Genomic DNA, 9,960 nt, shown 5'->3' on the forward strand with positions numbered 1-9,960 from the left:
AATCAAGCCAGTAATCACACTCCTAAGTAAAAATGGGTACTGAAGATTGGATTCTTAAAGGTACAGAATTGATAACCAAAAAGGAAAGATTAAAAATCTAGAGTGGAGGTTAGACTCTCAAAAATACAATATTTAAAAAAACAAACAAAACAAAATCACAAAGATTATAAAAATATATATGAATTTTGCTTTAAAAATAGGGTCTTTTCTTTTGCAATGTAATAGTAGGCTATAAAAATGAAAAGTAAAGGAGTAATAGAAGACTTAAAAATAAAAAAAATAAAAAAAGAAACAAAATTTAAAAATGGTAATAGTAAAATATATCTATGAATTTCTCTGGAGCTGTTGTGGGCAGTGTGGGGCCAGTTCAGTTTCAGATAGTTCCTTGTTCCAGCTTACACTTCTCAAGATCTATAGGCCCCTTCCAACGTAGTCGGTGATAACTATAGGGTTTTAATCTGTTGCACCTGTCACTTCCAAAGCAGTTCCCTCCGTTTATTTTGGCTTCTTCTGTTTGCAAGTCTCTTCAGTGTCTAATTTCCACCCTGACACAAAGGGGCCAAGGTGGTCACTTATTTAGGCTAACTTGTTCAGTCGTGCTGTGGGGGAGGGAGGAACACTGCAAACAAATATCACTGGCATGTGTGGGATGTTCTCTCAGTGTCTCGGCCACACTGGGTTTCCCCCTGCTCACAGCATGTGTGCTTTCCCAGTCTGCACTGCTTAGACTCCCAGTTGCTCTGCAGGGGAGCTGTCTAAAGCAGGCCCTGGGTTGCATGCACTTCCCAGGTCTAAGCCGCTCAGGTTCAGGTTCTTGGGTGCTCCACAAAGGCGCAGACTCGGTTGGACCTGTGCTTTGTGCCCTTCCCAGGTCCGAGCAGCTCAGGCGACCAGGTGCTTGGCGAACACACTCTCCTTAGGTGTGGTGCGTCTTATCACCTCCCCCATCCCAGCCACTCAGTTTACTGGGTGCGCTGTCTCAGGTGTGCTGTATGTCTCTTCTGGGGAGCTGATCTCTGGCTGCAACCCTCCTGGTGGATGTCATCTCTCCAGGATCCCAGGAAGGCTTGGTTGGCAATTGAGAGCCTGCTCGCAGTTTTGTGGAGGACACCATCTCTGCGGCTGAGTTTGCCCCTTTCCTTCTCTGGCTGTTGCCTGCCTGCCTCCCTGTGAGTGACCGGCAGTGCCTTAGGTTAGGGCTTTTCACGAGAAAGTTCTCTCTCTCTCTAGGTGTCCCACAGTTTGGGTTACTATCTCAGGTTAACTCCCTCAGATTGCCCTCAGGGCATTCAGTCCCAGTCCTTACCCTAAGCAATGTGGCCGGCGCTTCCCTGTTCAGCCCCCGCTTACTGGTGGTGGATGCAAACATCTGGGCTACTTCTCCATTGGGAATTGCCATTAGGCACATAATCTGTGGGGTTTATTTATTTATTTATTTATTTTTCCTCCCAGTTATGTTGCCCTCTGAGATTCCAAAACTCCCCACAGACCCACAGGTGAGAGGGTTTCCTGGTGTTTGGAAACTTCTCTTTTATGACTGCCTCCCCAGAATGGATCTCCATCCCTAACTCTGTTGTCTCTCTTTTTATCTTCTATATTTTGTCCTACCTCCTTTCGAAGACAATGGGCTGCCTTTCTGGGTGCCTGGTGTCCTCTGCCAGCGTTCAGAAGTTGTTTTATGGAATTTTCTCAGTGTTCAAATGTCCTTTCAATGAATTTGTGGGGGAGAAAGTGGTCTCCTTGTCCTATTCCTCTGCCATCTTAGGACCACCCCCCTGGAATAAAGTTTCTTTACCTGCTGTGTGAAATGAATAGATGAAGATGTAGTCACTGGCTTTAGGGAAAGTACAGCCTAAAAAAGGAAATAAATCACGTATTCAAATGACTGTTACTTGTTTTTATAGTTTTGACCCCTTTGACCTGCTTATAAGGGGCACAACCCCATGGACTGTAGCCTGCCAGGCTCCTCTGTCCATGGGATTCTCCAGGCCAGAATATTGGAGTGAGTAGCCATTCCCTTCTCCAAGGGATCTTCCAAAGAGAGGGATCTAAACCAGGTTTCCCACATTGTGGGCAGATTTTTTACCATTTAAGCTACCAGGGAAGCCCAAGAATACCAGAGTGAGTAGCATATCTCTTCTCCAGCAGGTCTTCTTGACCCAGGAATCCAACCGGGGTCTTCCGCATTGCAGGCAGATTCTTTACCAGGTGAGCTACCAGGGAAGCCCTTATAAGGGGCAAACACTACTGCTGCTGCTGCTGCTGCTGCTAAGTCGCTTCAGTCGTGTCCGACTCTGTGCGACCCCAGAGACGGCAGCCCACCAGGCTCCACCGTCCTCAGGATTCTCCAGGCAAGAATACTGGAGTGGGTTGCCATTTCCTTCTCCAGTGCATGAAAGGGAAAAGTGAAAGTGATATCACTCAGTCGTGTCCGACTCTTAGCAACCCCACGGACTGTAGCCTACCAGGCTCCTCCGTCCATGGGATTTTCCAGGCAAGAGTACTGGAATGGGGTGCCATTGCCTTCTCCCAAACACTACTAATTACCTACTTAATAGGTAATTTTTTAAAAAAACAAATTTATGCCTTTAAAATTTTTATGTATTTATTTTATTTTTGGCTGCACTTAGTCTTTGTTGGTGCATGTGGGCTACCCTCTAGTTGCCATGCATAGGGCTTCTCACTGTGGTGGTTTCTCTTGTCATGGAACATGGGCCGTATGGGACATGGGCTTAAGTGGCTGGACTCTGCCAGATTCAGAAGCTCACTGAAGCTCATGTTTGGGATGTCTATCATCAGTGGATCCACTGACAATAGGAGTTTTGTTGTAGTGTCATCTTTGTTCCAAGTGTACTGACAGATTTACTATGGGAGGTAAAATGTGAGGCCATGGCCTAACTAATGAACAGTCCAGTAATAATGGTGCTAAAGACTGAAAAGAGAGGTTCATTGTTTAAAGTATATTGATGATGGAAACTAGCATAGATACAACATGGAACACTCTTGGAATTCTCTGTCTTTGTCCCTGACCAGAACTCTTAGGGACCCAAATCTTTTCCAAGGTATCTTGGTGTCTCAGACTGTGGGGTGCCAGTATAAGCATCTATTTTCAGGATAGCTTTTGTGGTTTGTATCTCCTTTATCCTGACCCTTCTTCGAAGAATATAGTCTAAGGTACAAAGGACTCAGTGCCCAAGGAAGGCACAGAGAAAGAGCATGGGGATTCAGATGCTGGGGAAACCCAGAAGACTTCTCAGCAACTGTGACTTTAGAATTAGAACTTAAAGGATGGACTGTGTTTGTACATGGGTAATAGATAGTGGGAATGGTAAAAGAATATCCCAAGAAGAGGTGAAAAGAGTGAACAAAAACAGAGGTGGGAAGTATGGGCTTGTATGATGAGCAGGGCTTATACTTTCGGAATTTAGAGACGTTAAGAAAACCCCAAAAAGACCTTATGCAGCCTCATTCAGCTCTGGAGTTTTCCTTGGGGTTGACAATCCTAGGCAGCATGCAAATCAGATATGTCACCCCCTTCCCCAATCCAAACCATGATGGCCTCTCCTCATATTTATAATAACATCCACTTTCCATACTATGGAGGTAAAAAGAATTTGTGGATAATATTTGTATCACTCATGTAAATTCTCTTTGAGGGAGAGTTAACAAAATCCTGAAGTCAGATTCTAGAAAGTACAGATTGAAAAACTAGATGTCATTGCTCAGTGGCATTTTAGAATTGATTAGTAAACTGATGGCTTGTGAGGATACAGAAAAGGTAAAGGATCACTAGGAGCCAGCCTACCAAAGGAAGTCAATTTCTTCTCTGGATGTAGTTACTAGACTTCTAGACAAAGAACTCTTTAGTAATCATGTATATTGACTCGCCGCTCCAGCAATGTGCAGCCGCCGCTTGCTGCTGTAAAAACCATCATCATAGAAAACTAACCAATCTAATCACATGGACCACACCCTTGTCTAACTCAATGACAGTATGAGCCATGTTGTGTAGGGCCACCCAAGACGGACGGGTCATGGTGGAGAGTTCTGACAAAATGTGGTCCACTGGAGAAGGGAATGGCAATCCACTTCAATATTCCTGCCTTCAGAACCCCATGAATACTATGAAAAGGCAAGAAGATAGGACACCAAAAGATGAACTCCCCAGGTCTGTAGGTGCCCAATATGCTACTGGAGATCAGTGGAGAAATAACTCCAGAAAGAATGAAGAGATGGAGCCAAAGCAAAAACAACACCCACTTGTGGACATGATTGGTGATGGAAGCAAGGTCCAATGCTGTAAAGAGCAATATTGCATAGGAACCTGGAATGTTAGCTCCATGAGTCAAGGCAAATTGGAAGTGATCAAACAGGAGATGGCAAGAGCAAACGTTGACGTTTTAGGACTAAGCGAACTAAAATGGACTGGAATGGGCGAATTTAACTCAGATCATCATTATATCTACTAGTGTGGGCAAGAATCCCTTGGAAGAAATGGAGTAGCCATCATAGTCAACAAGAGTCCAAAATGTAGTACTTGGATGCAGTCTCAAAAACGACAGAGTGATCTCTGTTTGTTTCCATGGCAAACCATACAATATCACGGTAATCGAAGTCTATGCCCGAACCACTCATGCTGAAGAAGGTGAAGTTGAATGGTTCTATGAAGATCTACAAGACCTTCTAGAACTAACACCCCCAAAAGATGCCCTTTTCATTATAGGGGACTGGAATGCAAAAGTAGGACATCAAGAAACACCTGAAGTAACAGGCAAATTTGGCTTCAGAATACAGAATGAAGCAGGGCAAAGGCTAATAGAGTTCTGCCAAGAGAACGCACTGGTCATAGCAAACACCCTTTTCCAACAACACAAGAGAAGACTCTACACATGGACATCACCAGATGGTCGACACCGAAATCAGATTGATTATATTCTTTGCAGCCAAAGATGGAGAAGCTCTATACAGTCAGCAAAAACAAGACCAGCAGCTGACTGTGGCTCAGGTCATGAACTCCTTATTGCCAAATTCAGGCTTAAATTGAAGAAAGTAGGGAAAACCATTAAACCGTTCAGGTATGACTTAAATCAAATCCCTAACGATTATACAGTGGAAGTGAGAAATAGATTTAAGGGACTAGATCTGATAGACAGAGTGCCTGATGAACTATGTACAGAAGCTTGTGACATTGTGCAGCAGACAGTGAGCAAGATCATCCCCAAGAAAAAGAAATGCAAAAAAGCAAAATGGCTGTATGAGCAGGCCTTACAAATAGCTGTGAAAAGAAGAGAAACCAAAAGCAAAGGAGAAAAGGAAAGATATATCCATTTGAATGCAGATTTCCAAATAATAGCAAGGAGAGATAAGAAAGCCTTCCTCAGTGATCAATGCAAAGAAATAGAGGAAAACAATAGAGTGGGAAAGAGTAGAGCTCTCTTCAAGAAAATTAGCGATACCAAGGGAACAATCCATGTAAAGATGTGCTCAATAAAGGACAGAAATGGTATGGACCTAACAGAAGCAGAAGATATTAAGAAGTGAAGTGAAATCGCTCAGTCGTGTCCGACTCTTTGCGACCCCATGGACTGTAGCCTACCAGGCTCCTCCGCCCATGGGATTCTCCAGGCAAGAATACTGGAGTGGGTTGCCATTTCCTTCTCCAGGGGATCTTCCCAACCCAGGGATCGAACCCGGGTCTCCCGCATTGGAGGCAGATGCTTTAACCTCTGAGCCACCAGGGAAGTCCGATATTAAGAAGAGGTGGCAAGAATACATAGAAGAACTATACAAAAAAGATCTTCACGACCCAGATAATCATGATGGTGTGACCATTCATCTAGAGCCAGACATCCTGGAATGTGAGTCAAGTGGGCCTTAGGAAGCATCACTACGAACAAAGCTAGTGGAGGTGATGGAATTCCAGTTGAACTATTTCAAACCCTTAAAGATAATGCTGTGAAAGTGCTGCACAGTCAATATGCCAGCAAATTTGGAAAACTCAGCAGTGGCCACAGGACTGGAAAAGGTCAGTTTTCTTTCCAATCTCAAAGAAAGGCAATGCCAAAGAATGCTCAAACTACCGCACAATTGCACTCATCTCATATGCCAGCAGAGTAATGCTCAAAATTCTCCAAGCCAGGCTTCAACAATACGTGAACCATGAACTTCCAGATGTTCAAGCTGGATATAGAAAAGGCAGAGGAACCAGAGATCAAATTGCCAACATCCGCTGGATCATCAAACAAGCAAGAGAATTTCAGAAAAATATCTATTTCTGCTTTGTTGACTATGTCAAAGCCTTTGACTGTGTGAATCACAATAAACTGTGGAAAATTCTGAAAGAGATGAGAATACCAGACCATCTGACCTGTCTCTTGAGAAACCTGTATGCAGGTCAGGAAGCAAGAGTTAGAACTGGACATGGAACAACAGACTGGTTCCAAACAGGAAAAGGAGTACGTCAAGGCTGTATATTGTCACCCTGCTTATTTAGCTTATATACAGTGTACATCATGAGAAACCCTGGGCTGGATGAAGGACAAGCTGGAATCAAGATTGCTGGGAGAAGCATCAATAACCTCAGATATGCAGATAGCACCACCCTTATGGCAGAAAGTGAAGAAGAACTAAAGAGCCTCTTGATGAAAGTGAAAGAGGAGAGTGAAAAAGTTGGCTTAAAGCTCAACATTCAGAAAACAAAAATCATTACATCTGGTCCCATCACTTCATGGCAAATATATGGGGAAACAGTGGAAACAGTGGCAGACTTTATCTTCTTGGGCTCCAAAATCACTGCAGATGGTGACTGCAGCCTTGAAATTAAAAGATGCTTAGTCCTTGGAAGGAGTGTTATGACCAACCTAGACAGCACATTAAAAAGCAGAGATATTACTTTGCCAACAAATGTCCATGTAGTCAAGGCTATGGTTTTTCCAGTAGTCATGTATGGATGTGAGAGTTGGACTGTGAAGAAAGTTGAGCACCGAAGAATTGATGCTTTTGAACTGTGGTGTTGGAGAAGACTCTTGAGAGTCCCTTGGACTGCAAGGACATCCAACCCGTCAATCCTAAAGGAGATCAGTCCTAAGTGTTCATTTGTAGGACTGATGTTGAATCTGAAACTCCAATACTTTGACCACCTGATGCAAAGAACTGACTCATTTGAAAAGATCCTGATGCTGGGAAAGGTTGAGGGCAGGAGGAGAAGGGGCTGACAGAGGATGAGATGGTTGGATGGCATCACTGACTCAATGGACATGAGTGTGGGTAAACTCCAGGAGTTGTTGATGGACAGGGAGGGCTGGCATGCTGCAGTTCATGGGGTCGCAAAGAGTTGGACACGACTGAATGACTGAACTGAACTGAACTGAACTGATATTGACTTCAGTGCATTTTCTCTGTGACATCTTTGTGTACAGAATGCAGAAACATGGCCTGAATAATGGAACAGAGCAAGGTTAATAATTTGAACCCTCAAATAATTGATTTATGGTTTTATATCAGCCTAAGTATATTTCTAGTGCCACATTGGAGCTGGTTCTTTTCTAATCAACATTTTAATCTAGCATATGGGTGAAGACCTAGACAGTGAGTTGATCAAATTGCAGATGACATAAAGCTTGGATAATAATATGCTGAATGTCAGACTCAAGACATAAACATTCTTGGACAACCTGGAATAGCAAGTCAAAACAAACACAATAACACTAACTAACAACATAATAGGTCTTGTTTTTGCAACTGCAAATGTCTAGGACAGGGAAATATGACTGGATTTCAATTCTTGTAGCTAAGCGGAGAAGGCAATGGCAACCCGCTCCAGTGCTCTTGCCTGGAAAATCCCATGGATGGAGGAGCCTTGCAGGCTGCAGTTCATGGGGTCGCTAAGAGTCGGACACGACTGAGCGACTTCATTTTCACTTTTCACTTTCATGCACTGGAGAAGGAAATGGCAACCCACTCCAATGTTCTTGACTGGAGAATCCCAGGGACGGGGAAGCTTGGTGGGCTGCCATCTATGAGGTCGCACAGAGTCGGACATGACTGAAGCGACTTAGAAGCAGCAGCAGCAGCAGCTAAGACTTGGGAGTTGTAATTGACAAGCAACTCAGTATGAGCCAAAGTTATGACGTGGCAATCACAGACTGCTTTTTCAATATGCAGATCAAAGGAAGGCTAGCTCCAGGGTAATGTAGATCTTCAGAGACTTCCACCCTTGGTTTTTAGAGCATTGTACTCTACTGGTTCTCCTGTTGCTCCTCTGGTTATTCTTCAGTCTCATTTGAGAACTCTTCCCTTGTCTCTCTCTCCCCATCCCAAGTTTTATTGAGGTATTATTTGATAAATAAAAATTACATATATTTAAGGGGTAAAATGTGATATTTTGTTGTATATATCCATTGTAAAGTTATTGCCACAATCAACATAATTAACATAGTCTTTCCCCAGAGTTTGATGTTTAACCTCTTCTCTTTTCAGTCTATACTTTTTCTGAGGGTAAGTTCATTTATTTCCATACTTTTGGATGTCTCCCATATACTGAAGATTCCCAAATCTGTATCCCTCTCATTGTCATCATCACTGTCTTAGTCCAGGCCCTTTTTGTCTCTTACGTAGACTACTGAAGTAGTCTCTTAGTTGTCTTTCTTCTGTACCATTCCCATTGCTTTTATTCCACTGTTTATGTAAACACTGGAGTCGTCCTTTTAAGTCAGAGGCTAGACCCTGTCACTCCTCTCCTTTAATAATTCCTAAATAATTAAGTCTAAAGACCTGAATCTGGCATTCAAGGGCCCTCACAATCTGGCTGCTGTCACTTTTTTTCCGATATCATCTCTCATTACATTTCTCCAGGAATGCTACATGTAATCATTCAAAATCTAGTAAGCACTGTAGGCCAGGGCTACAGTGCCATCTCCTTTAGCCACAGCTGATTAATCACTCTTAGCTCAATACTTCATGTACTTCTCTGCCTTCATGTTCTTGCTTATGATGTTCTCTCAGCCTGGGTTGATCTCTGTCACTATTTTTATTTACTGATATCAAACTCATCTTTCAACCCTTAGCTCCAATGCTATTTCTCTATAAAGTTAGCCATGGTCTCCCTCTCAGATTGAATGGTACTTTTCTTTTTAATCCCATAACTCTTTGCTTGTATGTTATCATATTATTTCATTCTTCCTGGTTGTTTATTATGTACATATCTGTCAGCTCTCCTGGTCTGTAAACTAAACCTTAAACACTCTCTTATACTTTTAAGTAAATGTCTGTTTTAAAATTAAAGACAGTAATACTTGTGATAGATTTTGGTAAAGGAGATGGGAGTACAGCCTCAGTTATGGAGTACTCTACCTTGCCGTATTTCTGGGATCCATATGCTGGATAAAAAGCATGAGAGCTTCCCAGATTCCCCTTTTCGGTACATAACTTAGTTTTGAGGGCTGGGGAATGTTCTTGGAGAAAGTATTTTGATAAGTGCAGTAAAAGAACTGCAATGATGACATACTAATGAATTGTCAGTAGTGAGGGGCTGGCTCCAACTCTTTAGAGGATGCCAAAAGCCTAATGAGTCTATTTGCAGGGAGGAGAAAACAAGGAGAAGGACAATTATTTACACAGATGAGAACTTTCTTCCTCTATGAACTTTCTGAATGCCAGAGGGCTCCTGGCAGTCTACTGAGTACACCTCTACTATAATGCTGTGAAGATGAGGTTTTGAGGCCAAGAAAGGTGTGGGAGTCAGAAATATTTTTGGTATTAGGTGGATCTTCTCTTCCTTCAGACTTAGATATAGTTGCCTTCCCCAACTTCTTGGAGAACTACAATAAACAGATTCATCTCAGTGGTCATCTCTGTACCTTCAAGCACCCTACTTTAACCCTTAGGAATATCTTCCCTTAGCCAATCAGCCTCTCAAAGAGCTAAGAAAGAAATTCACGAAGGGGTATTGATGATTGATGA

The 9,960-nt window shown here is 42.8% G+C and overlaps 1 non-coding gene across 1 annotated transcript; it reads right to left on the reverse strand.

Annotated features, from left to right (window-relative positions):
• Window positions 1–5,669: 5,669 nt before the first annotated feature.
• TRNAW-CCA (transfer RNA tryptophan (anticodon CCA)) lies at window positions 5,670–5,741 on the reverse strand. The gene has a single exon. It is a non-coding gene; the product is annotated as a tRNA-Trp (tRNA).
• Window positions 5,742–9,960: the final 4,219 nt, after the last annotated feature.

This window comes from Giraffa tippelskirchi, chromosome X (assembly GCF_054371585.1).
Source record: "Giraffa tippelskirchi isolate mGirTip1 chromosome X, T2T-mGirTip1v1.2.pri, whole genome shotgun sequence".
NCBI lineage: Eukaryota > Metazoa > Chordata > Mammalia > Artiodactyla > Giraffidae > Giraffa > Giraffa tippelskirchi.